The sequence below is a fragment of the Rhipicephalus microplus genome, chromosome 6 (assembly GCF_043290135.1).
Source record: "Rhipicephalus microplus isolate Deutch F79 chromosome 6, USDA_Rmic, whole genome shotgun sequence".
Classification (NCBI taxonomy): domain Eukaryota; kingdom Metazoa; phylum Arthropoda; class Arachnida; order Ixodida; family Ixodidae; genus Rhipicephalus; species Rhipicephalus microplus.
In genome coordinates this window covers 108,055,796-108,065,496 of record NC_134705.1, presented here as the reverse complement: position 1 = coordinate 108,065,496, position 9,701 = coordinate 108,055,796, and the positions used below count along the sequence as shown (strand labels likewise).

The 9,701-nt window shown below is 46.2% G+C and overlaps 1 long non-coding RNA gene across 1 annotated transcript in view; it reads right to left on the bottom strand.

Moving 5' to 3' along the window:
• Window positions 1-2,367: 2,367 nt before the first annotated feature.
• Window positions 2,368-9,701, bottom strand: part of LOC142764853 (uncharacterized) — a 38,755-nt gene continuing 31,421 nt past the window's right edge. The window contains exons 3-4 of the long non-coding RNA XR_012883926.1: window positions 2,692-2,760; window positions 2,368-2,576 (exon numbers count right to left, since the gene is read on the bottom strand). This is a non-coding gene — a long non-coding RNA (uncharacterized LOC142764853). The remainder of the gene's footprint in view (window positions 2,577-2,691; window positions 2,761-9,701) is intronic.

Sequence of the window (9,701 nt, the reverse complement as noted above, 5' to 3'; positions counted from 1 at the left end):
CTCTGCTACTTCTTCGTTGTCTACATTGAACGCAAGCTCTCAAAAATACTGTGTAGAAGAATGACTTATCATTTCAAGCTTTCAGTTTTTGACGTTACAGATGATGCTCCTCACGGAGTTGACATCGTCCGACGCGAAACGACCATGCAGTATCGGCTTTTATGAAAAGCTGCCTATTAAAAATGTGATTGCCTATTGAATCAGCAGCTCACGACAGCTTTTTTTCATTCCTAAGATGCGCACTTGATCGTTTTCTTTTTTGTTTGAGCGTTTTTGGCCCTTTAGATTTAGACTACGGTTAACTTGATGCGTCTTGTGCATGCTCTTCATGGCTCCGTCGTTTGATTGAATGGCGTCCCCATTTTTAAAGTTGGCAGATTTGAGCGTATACGAGGCGCAACAGACCTCAATGTGTTTTGCATTGAACACCTTTGAGCATTCTTTACGTGGACAAATACGCTTCTTGTATTGCGGTGTTTATTTTTATGTACACTTAACACAAGTGGGAAGACCAGTCCAATAATTTTTTCACAGAAAAATACCATCGTTTCAGAGTGTTTTAACTAGGAGTGCCATTTCGTAAGCTGTTTTTTTATAGTGAAAATGACGAAACACCACACACGATGTCATCGAGTAGATAACACAATGTCATCAAGTTACTGGCAACTCGATGAATTTCTAACATTATTACGCTTGGGAACTGAACAGTAATTGCAAAAACACTTGTAAAACTGAGTAATTTTATATCTCTTGTTATCGTAGTGCTCACGCAAAGCTGTGTCAGCCTAATGATAGATGAAGTCGTTCGGCTTACGTAGAACCACCAAGTACTGGCAGGGAAATGACGAGGGTCTATAGTGAGGGCCTCATTCTAGTAAACTTTATGGCATGAGGGAGTACATGAGAGATTATTCGCCAGGTCCCATCTCGCAATAAGATCACCTTCAACACAATAAACAGACAAAAAGAAGTTCCGCACACGATGTAGGAGCAACAAGTGGAGTTGACTGATGCTCCAACGTTTAATTGTAAAGCAGCATTGTTTGTCTATTTTTGCTCGGAAGCTATGGCACATAACCACTCTAGGAGATTGGCCAAAATAAAAAAGTATCCTATGGACGGTAACTGCACTGTTGCTAACTAAAAAGGTGATGAACAAGAACGAAGACATTATCAAAAGAGTAAATATTTGGACAATGAGAAATTTAGAAGAGAATGAAACCACTCACCATCCTAATAAAATTAACCTGATTTTAGTAGCCGTTGAGGACGCAAGACTCTTCTTTTTTGCTGAATCAGACATTCGAAACCCATGCCTAAGTGGTGAAGATAAATATATACAGATGAGTAGATAGAGTGCATGAATAATGCTGGCAATATACAGATACACCACAAAGTTGACGGTAGGGATCAACACCGCCGTGGCCCAGTGGTACAGCATCGAACGCCTCATTCGAAGGATCACTTATATATATATATATATATATATATATATATATATATATATATATATATATATATATATATATATATATATATATATATATATATATATATATATGAAGTCCTATTACTACGCTATCCCATTACAATGCAATAAATTGTCCCAGGCAGCACACTGGCGTCAGACCGATCTTGGACCCGATCCGTGAACGTCGGCCGCAATATTGGCCCAAGGTCGGCATCTCGGCCAAGTGCAACTTCTCCCGATGTAGGACCGATGTTCAAGCTAAACTGGGGCCGACGTTCTGCCGTTGCATTCGCCAATATCGAGCTGACGCCGGCGTATTCCACACATGCCGATGAAGGCCCGTCCTTTCACCGACGTAGTTGCCAACATACAGCCAGCATAGGACCATTCTCGGGCCACTTTGTTAACAATGAAACGCCATTATTACGCCACCATTCGCTTTACGACGAATTTTGGCTACCATTGGCTTGCCAATTTTTTCACTATTATTAAGATGGTCTTTCTACTAATGGCATTCCTTAGCCGGTAGACTTTATATTACGCCACCAAAACTTACCCTATAAGCTGATAGCAGCCCCATACGAGCTTTGCGGTAAAGTAGACTTCAAGGCGACTTACCACTGGATGACTAGTGTAGAAACACTACATGATTCCACTAAATCGTCCAGTTTCGCCTTTTGTTTCTTGCATTGCTTATTACCCTCCACACATGTAGAGCATAAGACTGCACGAGTACAGTGACTGTCTCGTTTTCTCTATACATTCCTCCACAGGTTTGCGAGAAATCGTAACTTAGGCTGTTCCATCAAGTATCAGCTAAAACATTAACTAAAATAACTGCTCGGCGCAAATATTCCGCACACAAGCAATCTATAAATAAGAATACCAGAACACAATTGTAATTTTATTTCTAAGTATGCCAAGTCAAACCATTTATTCTTCAGTTCGGTTTTTCAAGTTACAGCAGTTCATTAATGCAGCCCAAACCACAAGGCAAGTTTAGCAAGGCTCTATGCGCATAGGGCTGGCGAGGGCAGCAGAGGTTGGGCGATGATTCAGAGGCTGCAGCAGGAGATGAGGCAATGACAGTGGCCTGCCCAGGGTCCTGCAAGCAGCGATTTGGCAGGAAACCAACCATCACAGGCTGTCGCAGATCCCTGCTCCAAGGGGCAGCAGCGACCGGGCTTCAAATCTATGAACACATCTGTGAAGTGCCTTACCTAACCTCCATCGAGACCAACAAACTTCAATAGCCACGTCTTGATGAAACGCTGAGCTTTTTCAGACACCTGCATAAGTGAATAGAAATAAACACCTCAAAATAAGTTCTAAGCACTGCAGTATAACATATAAGCTAGCGAAAGCAATAAAAAACAATGACAGCAGATGCTATATATGTACAATCCAGAGCAAATTCCATGTGGTCATTATGAAAAGAAATGAACAAATACTTCAACACTCATTGTGCAAACAAAATCTGCCACGGACCAAAAAATTAGGAATAGGTTTCAAATAAAGTTGATCGAAAGAAGCCTGTTTGAATAATTTACAAATAAACAAAGGGCTTTCGTGAATTGTAAACATGACTTACAGGGTTGCAAGCCAGGTGAACTAGTCTGCAGCTATAGCCTATGGCTGTATAAATTTATAAAAGGACAACAAGACACACGACCGCATGAACTTTCAACTCTGGATTATTCTTGGGCACACATCAGCTAATACTGCACAAGAGGATGACTGATCACCAGATAGACAACAGAAGATAAAAGAATCTCTGCAAATCCAATTTCAGCACTGACTCTTGTTAATTATTGCAAGGTTCCTGTATTAATTTTAAAATGGTATCTACAAATGTTATGACAGATGTGTTGATGTGGTTTCCTATGTTGTTTTTTCGAAATTTCACGTGCCTCTTGGGACTTGCGTTGATCCGAAGTCTTGGTTTTATAGGAGACCAGGACTGGATAGGTGGCTCACAAAAAACAGCACTTGGCAGAGAGTTGCGACACAATTCAGTCATTCGCGGACCGGCTACAGGGAGAGCACGCACTAGTGGCGCTGCTGTGCTTCATTTTGAAACGTACAGCTCTAAAACCATTGCGCCAGTAATACTGTACTGTGGTTTAAAAAAACTGTCTGAAGGCTACTCTCACATAAATAGCACTTGAAAACGGACAGAGGCTCTGCAAAGCGGTTTGCATCTATGCATCTGGCATCCAAGAGATAGTGTTGTGCAGTGATGGCAACTCACTCGTGATCAGTTTCTGGTTGGGATTTTGTGCTATGGTAGTACTGGCTTATATGCCCGTGTGGCGACAATACTACACTGCGCATGCGCACTTCCGCAGCAAAAAAAAAACAAATTAGTAGTGGCTGCAGCATCACTTTTTTTTTCTGGCGGCATATGTACACGCTGCCTGCGGTATATATGTACGTGGACGTTGATCAAGCAAACCACTGTGACAGCATAGGACGATTGGTGTCGCAGTCTTATGCTTGATAGCACGGGATGGATCTCCGACCATAATGACTGCATTTAGATTGGCACGAAATATAAAAAGAACACCTGCGAACCAAAGATATGTGCGCATTGGAGAACCCCAAGTGGTCACAATCTTGGTACGCGCACTACAGCGTACCTCAGAATGATATCTTGCAGGCACATTAAAGCTTAGCAGTTACCGATGTTGAACAGACAAACTCAATTTAGGCCAGCAAAGGCAAGCGGAAAAAATTGAAACTGCTTGTTAGGTGAATTAAACAACAAGTAAACATCAAAGACATTTGTTACTTCTCTAAAAGGAGGAGGAAAGAACTTTATTCAGAGTCCGGCGAGTAGATGGGATGATCGATTGGCCCCGCCTAGGTTGCGGCCAGGCGTCCTTTAATCCTGGCGGCTTGCTCGGCCCGCTGGACGGCCCACATTTGGTTTTCGAAGATGGAGCTGAGCATTGCAGCTTCCCAGCGTGCGCGAAGACTGTCAGCAGAGGCCGCATACTTGTTTTGAGTACTAATCCCTCTACATTCTCATAACATATGCTCTAGAGTGGCTCTGAAGTCACAACGCTTGCACCTGTCCGTTTTGTATATATCAGGATATATAATGTGCAATAGTGCAGGATTCGGATACGTCCTAGTTTGTAACTTGCGCCATTCGACAGACTGTCTTTTTTGGTAATGTTGGGTGAGGGGGCAGGAATATGCCCCTCTGTAATCTATAATGTTTTGTAATTTCATTGTATCTGGTCATTCTGTCTTCCCACTCCCACTCGTCTGCCACGCCGCAATCACCGGATGAGGCTGGGGTGGCACTTGAGAGGGCAGCTCGGTCGGTGAGCCCTCGAGCTGCGTCATGTACAGCCCCGTTGTTGCTGTCCCCCGCGATGGCATGAGCAGGTGTCCATATAATGTATGTATTTCTGGGGCTTGTTCGACCCCCTCCTTGTAGAATACGTTGTGCCTCCGGGGATATGCGGCCGTTGGCAAAGTTTCTCACTGCCGTTTGAGAGTCACTGACTATCACGGTTGCGTTTGTCTGCGCTACAGCGAGCGCAATGGCTACCTCTTCCGCTGTCTCAGTACTTGTGATGCTTATTGTCGCGCATGTCGTACAGCGTTTGCTGCTATCAATTACGGCTGCGGTAAACCCCCGTCTGCGCTTGTATAGAGCAGCGTCTACGAAAACTGCATCCTTGTCATTACCAAACTTTTTTGTGTTTATTTTGCTCTTGTTTCTCGTCTGGCCTTATTGTGTTCGAAGTGCATGTTTTTTGGCAAGGGTGGTATCATCATTGTTTCCGTGGTCTCTTTTGGGATGTCCACCTTGACGCCATGTTGCGTGTGATAAGTTATGCCTAGTCGCTCTAAAATAATTTCACGATGAAGACACAGCAGGAGTCCGATATAGAAGAGCTCACTCTAATTAAAATGATAGACGCTCATAAAGAGGACCGGGCAAGAGCTTCGTCTTCCTCTCTGGCTGCGCGAGCTCTCCTCTGCAGGTTGAATGCGGCATTTGCCTCCCTCCAGGAAGAGCATCGACCCGATGCGCAGCTACAGAATACGCAGTGTATGTAGTTGACGTATATTACGCAACTGGCTCACTGCAAATGGCTTTGTCCGCACAACGTGTACGATTTCAGATTTTTGAGCTCGCGAAGAACTATCAGGAATGACTTCATAATTCACGTCATTTAGGCGCCGTACTACATTGTAGGGACCAAAGTACTTCTTTAGTAACTTTTCAGAAAGGCCGCGTCGGCGAATAGGGCTCCAGACCTACACTTTCTCACCTGGTTGATAAGTGACGTATCGGTGTCGCAGGTTATAACGTTGTGCGTCGTAACTCTGCTGTCGGGCAATTTGCACGCGTGCTAGCTGCCGTCCCTCTTCAGCTCATTGCGTAAAGGCTTGAACATCCGTGCCTGTATCGTCGCAGTCGTGCAGCAGCATGGCATCAAGCATTGTCGTCACTTCACGGCCATAAAGAAGACTAAATGGCGTGCTCCGTGTAGTTTTCTGCTGCGACGTATTATAGGCAAACGTCACGTATGGTAGAATGTCGTCCCAATTTTTATGATCCATATCGATGTACATACTGAGCATATCAGCAATTGTCTTGTTGAGGCGTTCTCTTAAGCCGTTGGTTTGTGGGTGGTAGGAGGTAGTTTTTCGATGCGCTGTTCCACTCAACTCAAGCACTGACTTGAGGAGCATGGCCATGGAAGCGGTACCTCTGTCGGTTATAATAATTTTAGGAGCACCATGCCTCAGAACGACATTTTCAGTGAAAAATTGGGCCGCTTCTACGGCGGTTCCACTTGATAAACCCTTTGTTTTTGCGTAGCAAGTAAGATAGTCCGTAGCGACAATTACCCACTTGTTTCCAGTATGCGAAGTCGGAAATGGTCCAAGGAGATCCATTCCGATTTGTGCAAAAGGCATAGTGGGCACTTGAACTGGTTGCAATGATCCGGCTGGTTTTAAAGGTGGCGATTTTCGTCGTTGACAATTGAGGCATGTATGGACGTAATGCTTTGCAGTGCCTGGAAGCTTCGGCCAGTAGTACATCTGTTGGATTCTGGTCAATGTGCGCGTGTATTTGAGGTGGCCGGAGGTTGGTTCATTGTGGCAAGCGCTCAAGATCTCATCGCGAAGGAATGTCGGGACGACAAGTAAGTGGGTGTTTCCGCTGGAGGCAAAGTTCTTCTTGTATAGGACACCACTGCGCAAGCGGAATGACGGAAGGCTCCTTGCAAATATCTTGTGAACGCTTGTGTACTGGCCGTTAAGAAAATTATTAAGAGGGAGCAACTCACTGTCTTCTTTCTGCTTAGACTAAATGGTGACTGTGTCGACCACTCCTAAAATTGTTATGTCATCATCTTTTGAGACATCGTCTTGCTTTATAGGTGACCTGGATAAGCAATCAGCATCAGAGTGCTACCGTCCCGACTTATAGATGACCGTCATATTGAATTTTTGTAGGCATAAGCTCCAGCGCGCTAGCCGACCGGATGGGTCCTTCAAGTTTGTAAGCCAGCAAAGGGAGTGGTGGTCGCTGACTACGTGGAAAGGACGGCCGTAGAGGTATGGGCGAAACTTCAGAACTGCCAATACTACAGCAAGACATACCTTTTCTGTTGGGGAATAATGGGACTCGGCACGGGAAAGCGTCCTACTTGCATATGCAATCACTCTCTCGGCTGAGGCTTGCCTCTGGACGAGTACAGCGCCTAAACCTACGTTGCTGGCATCAGTGTGGATCATGGTTGGAGCGTCCTCGTCAAAGTGAGCAAGCACAGGTGGCGTCTGCAGGCGCTGTCGTAGACCGTCAAATGCTGCTTGCTCCTCTTCGCTCCATAAAAATGGAACATCATCTCTCGTTATGCGTGTTAAGAGCGACGCTATGCGCGAGAAATTGGCGATAAACGTGCGGTAGTAGGCGCAAAGGCCAAGAAAACGTCTTACAGCCTTCTTTTCGGTTGGCACCGGAAATTTTCGGAAGGCGTCGATCTTGTCAGGGTCCGGACGAACACCTTCATGGCTCACCACATGTCCTAAGAATCGGAGTTCCTTGAAACCGAGTTGACATTTCTCATGTTTCAGCGTTAAGACAGCGGACCATATTGCTCGAAATACCAATAGCAGCCGTCTTAGATGTTCCTCGAATGTTGGTGAGAAAACAATGACGTCGTCGCGGTATACCAGACACGTCTGCCACTTAAGGCCTGGTAGGACGGTATCCATCAGTCTCTGAAATGTTGCTGGGGCTGAGCGCAATCCGAAGGGCAAGTTTTAAACTCGTAATGCCCGTCAGGCGTAACAAAAGCAGTCTTCTCTGTGTCCCGCTCATCGACCTCGATTTGCCAATAACCACTTTTCAGGTCCATCGACGAGAAGAAGCGTGCATGCCTCAGCCTGTCAAGTAAATCGTTAATACGTGGTAGTGGGTGTACGTCTTTCTTTGTCACGCGGTTCAGCTTGCGGTAGTCCACACAGAAGCGTAAGCTGCGGTCTTTCTTCTTAACTAGCACTACCGGTGATGCCTAAGGACTTTTTGACGGCTGAATGATGTCATCATTGACCATTTTCTGCACTTGTTCTTGGATTGCTTCGCGTTTTTTTGGTGCCACGCGGTATGGGTTTTGTCGAATTGGTCTTGCCGTCTCTTCCGTTATAATTCGGTGCTTTGTCAGGGGCGTTCGATTTACCTTTGAGGTGAACGAAAAGTAATCTTCAAACTGGCCGAGAATATCTAGAAGACTCTGCCTCTGCGCTGGCGATAAATCTGTGCTCACGTCGACCCACAGTGGTGTTGAAGCGGCCGGCGTCTCTGCCTGTTGTACTACGAAGCACTCGCGAAATTCTACAATTTCTTCCAAGTATGCAACTGTGATACCCTCTGTAATGTGTCGACGCTCGTTGCTGAAGTTTGTCAACAGGACCTCTGCTTGCACAGACACTACACTGACAAGACTTCTGGCAATAGCGATTCCTCGAGAGAGTAAAAGCGTCGATATTTGTTCCGCGATACCTTCTCCAGTATGCTGCGTGTTACACGTAACAAAACGAGGCGGCATGACAATGGCGGCATGGTCACGTCGTCAATCACGCGCATGGGCTTGCGCTGCAGCGCTGCGCTATGGTCCGCTGAGAGGGTCAGTACACCGTCCGGTATATTTATGATGGCACCGTACTCCCGCAAGAAATCCATACCCAAAATGGCCTGTTTACAACTCTCAGAAAGAATAACGAAGGTTGCCACGAATAATGAATCCCCGATCTTGATTCATGCGGTGCACTTTCCGATGGGCGTCAGCAGCTGGCCTCTGGCTCCTCTATTTGTGGCCCCTTCCATTCCATTTTTACCTTCTTAAGTTTGTCGGACAGATTCGCACTTACTATTGAAAACTCCCCACCAATGTCGACCAGTGCGGTCATGTCGTGACCGACAATTGAAAGTGTAATGTCGGTGGTGACAATCTCGTCTTTCGTTGGTTCATTCAAAATGTGCGGCGCTTCGTGCGGCGTTGATGGGGGATTTCCAAATTTTCGGCAATTCGCAACCTTCCTCCTAAGGTCGCTGCTTCAAGTTTCCCCTGCGTGAACTGGGAGATCTTCCTCTCGCCATGTCCGTGATGCTACCTCTATTTAATTGGGGAGAATGACCTGGGGAGGGCAAGCATAACCCAGGAGAAATGTCCCGCGGGATCGTCGTGCTCATTTGAACATTGCGTCTTCCGTCGAAATAGTGCCGAGGGGTAGTGGACGGAAATCATTGATACCCGGCAACGCGATGAGGACAATACCGCACGATGTGGCGTGCTTCCCCACAATGGAAGCACAGGGGCCTGTAGTCAGGGGTACGCCATATGTCGATTTTGCGGAGTGGGGGTCGCATCGGCGTCGATGTTTCCCTGTAGCACCAAGGCACTGTCGGCGGCTGTTTCTCGTGGTACTGCTGAGGTGGCGGCACGTTAGATCTAGGCTGTTGACGGAAAATATCTGCATAAGTTGGCCTAGCTATTTCACTGTTCGGCTCGGAAAGTGAAAGCGCTTGCCTTATTTCTTGGCGAACAACTTCTGTGACCGACGCAATCGCGCAGTGTTATGCCTGTGAGCCCACAGCGAACGTCCATGCCTCTGAAAAAGGCAATCTGTGTCAAGGCCAGCCCGCGAGCCCGCCTGGCGCGAACAACTCAACGGCGTGAACACGCGGCGGTGCCTC